This window comes from Lacerta agilis, chromosome 3 (assembly GCF_009819535.1).
Source record: "Lacerta agilis isolate rLacAgi1 chromosome 3, rLacAgi1.pri, whole genome shotgun sequence".
Taxonomy (NCBI): Eukaryota; Metazoa; Chordata; class Lepidosauria; order Squamata; family Lacertidae; genus Lacerta; species Lacerta agilis.
The window spans coordinates 114,677,386-114,685,699 of NC_046314.1; positions in this window are offsets into that span (position 1 = coordinate 114,677,386).

Sequence of the window (8,314 nt, forward strand, 5' to 3'; positions counted from 1 at the left end):
AAAAGACCCTGGTGTTGGGAAAGATGGAGGGCACAAGGAGAAGGGGACAACAGAGGATGAGATGGTTGGACAGTGTTCTCGAAGCTACTAACATGAGTTTGGCCAAACTGCGGGAGGCAGTGAAGGATAGGCGTGCCTGTCGTGCTCTGGTCCATGGGGTCACGAAGAGTCGGACATGACTGAACAACAACAACAACAGCCTTCTTCACCAACCCGTGCCAGCTGAGGCTGATGGGAGCTGTGTCCCAAAATATCTGGAGGGCACCAGGTTGGCAAAGGCTGACTTACACATGGCGTTGCAGTTAAGGCGGGGGCACCTTCATTTGCGATTCCCAAGCCTTTCTGCTGAACGAGTGAGTCTAGGACCTCCTTAACTCTTCTCTAAAGCTTGCCGAGGTGTTTTTTTTTTTATCCATTAATTCTCTATTTTAATCAAGAGGAGGCAGAGGTTTTTCCGTGTCCTGCTACCAGATGTTCTTTTAACTGGAGATGCCAGAAACTGAATATAGAATGTTTTGCAGGAAGACACTGAGCTTTCTGGTATATCCTTCCCCATTGCCCCAACCGTTGCTCTCTCTCCCAGCGCCACAATATCACACACACACACACACACACACACACACACGTGATATTTTTCAAGGGTGCACAGATTTGCCCCTGGCTTCTCTCTTCGCCGCTCCCCGTTCTAAGCCTTGCATCTACGTACTTCAGAGGGTTAAAAATGTTTGCCCAGTTTAAGCAGATGTCCACTGTAACAGCGCATTGATTCCCGCCTGCTGCTAACCTATGACACATTTCAAAAGCACGCAGAGTTGTGGAGTTGTTTTTTTAATTTAAATAAAAAATAAATAAATTACGCACTGATTTAATATCTCTCACGTCGTTTTTATTTCTACAGTCTGCAAATATTCTTCAGCCAAGATTAATGCATAATTCCATTAAGGTTAATTAGTTGTTTTACATTCCAACAGCTACTTTATCCAGTGATCATTCATGCAAGCGATTGGCAGTACGGAGAATTTTTTGGGGTTTTTTTTGGTAAGACTTGCACGGTTTACAGGAAAGTAGCTGTCTACATTTAAATAAATCCTTTGCTAAGTTGGTTGTTGCAGAGTTTTGCTGAAACGTTGAACGCCAAGCTCAGGCGCAGCGCCCTCTTGTGCTTCTATGCCGGAAGGACAGCGTTTTGGAAGTCTGCATGGAATGTCTCCGAGATAGTTATGTAACATCATCATAATCTGGGATCAGCAGGGAAATAATATTTAAAGACACACCACCCTATTATTGTTGTTTTGGTGGCCTTACTTAAGGGGAACCAGCTTAGGTGGCAATTCAGCTCTTTTCACAGAGATGAAGGGTTTATTTGGGAGGGAGATACAGTATGAAAATGAAGATGAGGACCCCCACTTAGGCTTTGGGTAGGAACAAAAAGATCTGTCCATTTTGGTCCCCTCAGCTTCTCATTTTCCCGCAACCGTAAAGCCAGTTCGCCACATCATTTCTGCAGCAATTTGTGATTGTTATTATTTTAAATACATGAGCATTTAGTATGAGTTTCTTCGGTTAGGAACATTTTGCAGCCAGCATTGACCTATTTCACACACCTTTGCACCTGCTTCCTCTTAATATAATGCCTTTTAACGTTCTTTTCACAGATATATTAATTTATATGTACGCTTTTGTAGTAATATGTGCAATTTTGCAAACCTTGTTTTAGAGGAGAACTGCACTGCAAGATTCAGGTATGTCCCAATTTTGAAAGATGACTGCGTTTCGATACTCATATTGCTTTGGCAAGTGCATATTAGATAAGATAAGATAAGATTAAGATAATCTTTATTGTCATTGTCCCCTTGCCGGAACAACAAAATTACTCGATTGCTCTATCCACTCAGATAAGGCACTCCACATAAATTTAAAATAACTACAAAACACTAATTAAAACAGCACAATGCGATACAATATAACAAGTAAAATAAGATGACTTCAAAGTCCAGACTTTCCATTCAAGGCCGAAATTGCCCTAGAGAAGAAACTGTTCTTGAGACGGCTCGTTCTCGCCTTCATTGTTCTGTATCTCCGTCCCAATGGCAGGAGCTCGAAGAAACGGTGACCAGGGTGCGATGGGTCCCTTGATGTGTCTAGTGCTTTTCTGTGGCACCTGGTGATATAGATTTGTTCTAAGGTGGAGAGTGAGCAGCCAAGAATGCTCTCTGCTGCTTTAATACTGTAATTCTGCACAACCCTATCCTATCCCGAGAAGTACAGCTTCTGTAAAGGTAAAGGGACACCTGACCATCAGGTCCAGTAGTGTCTGACTCTGGGGTTGCGGAGCTCATCTCGCTCTATAGGCCGAGGGAGCCGGCGTTTGTCCGCAGACAGCTTCCGGGTCATGTGGCCAGCATGACTAAGCCGCTTCTGGCGAACCAGAGCAGCGCATGGAAACGCCGTTTACCTTCCCGCCGGAGTGGTCCCTATTTATCTACTTGCACTTTGACGTGCTTTTGAACTGCTAGGTGGGCAGGAGCTGGGACCGAGCAACAGGAGCTCACCCCATGGCAGGGATGCGAACCGCCGACCTTCTGATCAGCAAGCCCTAGACTCTGTGGTTTAACCCACAGCGCCACCTGATTCCCCTACAGCTTCTGTACCACACACATAAACCGTAAGTGAGCACGCTCTCAATGGCACAGACAGTGATAGAAGGCAAGCAGCAGCTTTTGCAGAAGATGGTTTTTCCTTAGAATTCTCAAAAAGTACAATCTCTGCTGCGCCTTCTTCACAACCCCCCTTGTGTTGACACTCCAGGACAGATCCTCCTGTAACTCAATGCCCATCATGATGATGATGATGATGATGATTGATTGATTTATTACTTATACCCTGCTCATCCGACTGAGTTGCTCCAGCCACTCTGGGCAGCTTCTAGAATAATAAAAGCACAGCAAAACATCAAACATTAAAAAAACTTTCCAATACAGGGCTGCCTTCAGATGAATTCTAAAGGTTATATAGTTACTTATCTCCTTGACATCTGATGGGAGGGCGTTCTGCAGGGAGGGCACCACCACCGAGAAGGCCCTCTGCCCAGTAACTTCACTTCTCACAATGAGGGAACCACCAGAAAACCCTCGGAGAAGGACTTCAGTGCCTGGGCTGGGGTGGAGATGCTCCTTCAGGATTAAACCTTTAATAGTAAACTAAAATAAATTCCTTTCCCCATCCCTAGCTTTTATTAAAAAGGAGGCACTCAGTGCCCTCTAAATGCACATGAGATCAGCTTGACTAAGGCAATGGGGAAACAGCAACTTTGTTCCATTTGTGGTTTTTTTAAAAAATGTTTCTCCTCTGCCTTTCCACTTTGCAGAAAAGCATTCAGGGTGGACTAACATCCAGCCTCTGTGGTCTCAGACATGTAATGAGCTTGGAGATGGGGGGGGGGGGTGAGATCCAGGAACAGTTCATTGCTCACCATCAATCACGAGAGCGGGATGGAGAGAATTTTGTTTCAGTTTGCGTTTAAAGGTGAATCGAAGTAATAATCAGCCTCTTATAACCAACATTCTCTCTCTTCTGTCGTTCAGTCGTGTCCGACTCCTGATTGCCAAATCACTTCGAAAGATGTCTGAATGGAAGATTGTTGGATCTGTTCTTTATGGTCCAACATACTCAACTCTAATTAATGCATGAAGGGGTTAAAACCATAGAGGAAGCTATCCTGCCAGGCTTAGCTAGGTCACTCCCCTTAACTTTGGGAGGAAGGGCTATCAAACCTTTGTTTTTCCCATTCCACCATGTGAACTTTGATAGCAAAGAGGTTTAGGCAAGATGCTCCAAGCTTAGACCACATGGCTTAAGCAAGCCATCTTTGTGTTTCTCTACAAATAATTTAGAAACATGTGCCACTTTGGAACTTCAGTTTTACTGCCTGTGTTTTCTTACTGCTGTGTGGAAAAGCTCATGAATTTGAAGAGTTTGTAAGTAAACCATTTTCAACTTACCAAATGTGTGTGGTCTCTTTCTTTGCTAATGGGAGTGGGGAACTTGGGGAGTGACTTACCGTAGTTTGGGAATTTCAAAGCACTGGAGAAACAATTCTAGACTGGAATCTAGAATCTCACCCTTATGGAAAGAATTAACACAGGAAACTGCAAGCTACGAAAAAGAAAAAGGCTCTGCTACAGACAATTTTAATCCTGTTCGGTCAGATTCTACTGTGTTTCCTATGCAATGGCAAAAGAACATGACTTTCATCTGCCTGAAACACATGTCGAACTTGTGGGATAATGCTTTGGGATGACGCATCCTAACTAGCCATGAATCTGGGGACAGGGAGGGAGGAGACAGGGCCAATGTTTTGCTTGTTGTATAAAAATCAATAAACATAAAAAATCCCAAATAGTTGTGTGACTCGGTTGGGATACAGCATCGTTTTCAAAAGCCAGGCTCCATCCATCCACGGCTAAGTCTCAAGCCTGCTCTGCAGGCCGCTTGACCCAGCAACAGTTGCACTTCCCTGGTAAAGCTCCGAGCTCCAGGCTGGCTCTTCTCCACCTCCAAGCCTGCAAAACTTCTACTCAGCTGCGAGAAGATAACAATGACACAACTAGGAATAAATGGCTGAGTTAAAACAAGCTCCGTCCTCCTAATCGCTCCCCTCCTCTCACTCCCACAAGGGGAGAGAAACGCAAGCAACAGATGAAGCCCACAGATGTCGATTCAGATCTCGCCTTCTAATCTGGCAACAGGCTGGGTGGAAAAAATGGGGGAGCCTGTGCGGAATTTGCAGCGCAGAGTTTGCCTCCTTAATTAATTTTGCCTCCATTAATTGAAGACATGGGGCGAGCAGCCAAGTTTAAAATACAGAGGAAGCATCAGTCTCTCTCTCTCTCCCTCTCCCTCTCCCTCTCCTCCACCAAAACTTTTCTCTTTCTTTTTAAGAGACAACCACCCCAGCGTGTAAGAAAGGAACAACAAGCTTCCTGATCATCTGTTCCTCTTTTGAGCAGTTCGGGGTCAAAAGAATCCCAGATTTGCAGGAGCCCAGTACGCAAGCGCCGAGGGCCCCTCTGGAAGGTGATGGCGTCCACAGAGCCTAGGGTTCGAGTCCTCGCGACGGGGTGAGCTCCCGTTGCTCGGTCCCAGCTCCTGCCCACCTAGCGGTTCGAAAGCACGTCAAAGTGCAAGTAGATAAATAGGTACCGCTCCGGCGGGAAGGTAAATGGCGTTTCCGTGCGCTGCTCTGGTTCGCCAGAAGCGGCTTAGTCATGCTGGCCACATGACCTGGAAGTTGTACGCCGGCTCCCTCGGCCAGTAAAGCGAGATGAGCGCCGCAACCCCAGAGTCATTCGCAACTGGACCTAATGGTGAGGGGTCCTTTTACCCCTTTACCTTTAATGAGATGTGATTCCATAACTACACACATGCTACACATTTAAAGTATGCTCCGCCCGCCAAAGAATCCCGAGAACTGTAGTTTGCCCTAACATAGCTCCAAGAAACTACAGATTCCAGGATTCCTTAGAGGAAGTCATGTATTTTAAATGCAGCCCAAGCGAGCAGTTTCTGGGTTTTTTTTTAGCATCTGGGTTCTAAGGATTGCAATGCCAAGTCTTTGCTGACTGGCAGGAGCAAAGACTTCCTGATTTCGTATCCCAGGCACTCGGGATCATCCCCCGGCTGCGGCCCCAGCTCACTTTTGGAGCAAAAAACCGCTCGCCTCTCTCTTTCCCAGCCTCCACACATGTTTGGACTCGCTCCAAAGATCCCCCACACCCTTCTCACACCTGATCTCCCACTTGGGGAGGGCGCTGCCGTTGCAGCCGCTCAGTCCTGTCAACTGCGCGCAAACATGACAAGTTAATCTAACGCTTCTCGCATCTCAGAAATGCCTCCGTATTCCGTTCTGCCTCTGGAGCTGCCGCTTCCCCGAGGAGCCTCTGATCTCTCCTCTGGAGAAACGCAGGGAAGCCCAAGGACAATGAAAAATGGGAGGGGGGAATTTCCCCCCCTTACTGTCTTAGCAAATTCAAAGGCAAAGGCAGAACCATCTGTTGTGCACGAAATATCCAATAATAGGCGTCTCTCTCTCTCTCTCTCTCTCTCTCTCTCTCTCTCTCTCTCTCTCTCTCTCTCTCTCATAGGAACTCCTTGCACAAAGTCAAAGACTTGCTCAGTCTTGTCTATACCAGGGTTTCCTAAACTTGGGTCTCCTGCTGTTTTTGGACTACAACTCCCATCACCCCTAGCAAGCAGGACCAGTGGTCAGGAGTGATGGGAATTGTAGTCCAAAAACAGCTGGGGACCCAAGTTTGGGAAACACTGGTCTACACACTGACTGCAGCTCAGCAGGGGACCTTCTGCATGTAAAGCAGGTGTTCTGTGCCTGAGCAGGGGGCTTTTTCTTCTTCTTGGGTGTCAGGGTTGAGCCGGATGAGGAGGAGTGGTGGCAAGCCCCCCCTGGTGAGGCTGCACCCACGGAAGGACCTGGGGAATTGGAGGAGTTCATACCTGGAGAAGACTGGTGGCGGCACTCCTCGGAAGAGGAAGAGTCAGATGGAGAGGGGGAAAGACCAGAACAGGAGGAGGAGGAAGTCGAGCCAGAATCAGGCCCTTGTGAGGAGAGAAACAGCCCTTCCCCTCCTCCCTTCTCAGCTGTAGAGTGTAGAGCTGAGAGACGCAGGGAACAATTAGAGGCAGCTGCATCTCGTAAGAGACGTGGTTGCAGGCCAGCTACTTAAGAAAGGCTAGCTCCTCCCTTCACTAGCACCTGCAACTGACATGCTGAGTGCGTGGTTGCTCTTGCTCGTTCTGTTCCTGGTCCTCGGCTTGTTCCTGACTCCTGGCTTGATCCTGACCCTCGGCTTGTTCCTGGCTCCTGGCTTGTTCCTGACCCTTGGCTTGTTCCTGGTTCCTGGCTTTTCCCTGACTGACTTGGCTGGTTCCTGACTTGGACTGTTCTGACTTCGGCTTCTCCTGACCCCATACTGATTCCTGACTTCGGCTGGCTTCTGACCCGGACTGTTCGACCTTGGCTTATCTGACTGACTGCTGCGCTACAGCACGCCAACTTGTTGGCGCCCTAACATTGGGTAGCCAGGTTAGGAAACAACTTCCAGAGGGGTCCCTGGATGAGTCTTTCTTGCAGCAAAAAACAGGAGTTTGGGGGCGCTTTAGTTGTGATTTCTGCATTGCAGGGGGTTGGACTAGATGTCCCTTGGGGTCCCTCCCAACTCCACAGTTCTGTGAGTCTTGTGGCACCTTAAGGCCATGATGGTGGCACGGGTTTCCGTGAAGCAGGAAAGAATCCGGAGAGCCTGCCACCCAGACATCGCTGGCCTTGGTGGGCTGCGTGCAGAGACTTCACATATCTCTCCTCGGTGAACTCAAGTAAATTGCCCTGAGCCGGCAACTTATTTCTGTCTCGAGAGAGAGTTAAAAATCCTGTTGCAAATCTTTGAAAACATTGCAACCGCGCCGTCAGATTTGCATTACTTTCATTGAGGCCTGTAAAACTTTGACCTCTGTGAAGGACATCGCACATCCCCTCTAGTACAGGCAGGAGAAGATGTTCTACACAGACACACACGGCAATGCTTGCGGTTTTATAATTAGCGCAGGGGCTTTCTAGGAACAAGAAAAGACTGAAAGGCAGAACCATCTTGGTGCTGCCTGGAAGATGCTGCCCCAAGAGGTAAGAGACTGCAGCTTTGGCCCTGAGCTTGCTGGGGCTATGAGAGGAGCAATGAGAGTCGACCTTGGGGTACGATGTTCTGCCCCTGCTCCGGATGCAACTATGCATATAATAAACCATATTTCTAAGACACTAGCCTCTGCTGTGCCTCCATTTCCCCAATGGAAACACAACCCCCGGATGAACGCCTGGAACAATAATATTTTATTATTATTATTACTTGTACCCTACCCATCGGACTGAGTTGCCCCAGCCATTCTGGGTGGAACCCTCTGGAATCTTCCTAGCACACAGCAGAGATTTGGGGTGCTGCACAACCTTCGTAACAACACTTTGTTTTCAGTCTTGTTTCCCAGCTGAGGGTGGTTCTGTTGGTGGCGTTGCAGGGTGAGCAGTACTGTATTAGCAAATCAACATCAGACCTAGGTTACGTGGAAGCATTAACAACCACACACAAAAAACGTAATCTACATGTAGACTATGTCTGTGAGGAACTTTTGACACAGAGAGAAATATATTGCATGAGTATTATTTTGATACAGCCGGTTACGTTTTTGTGTGTGTGTGTGAGCAGTATTGGCAAGGTTTTTATGGGAGCGGGTGGCGCTGTGGTCTAAACCA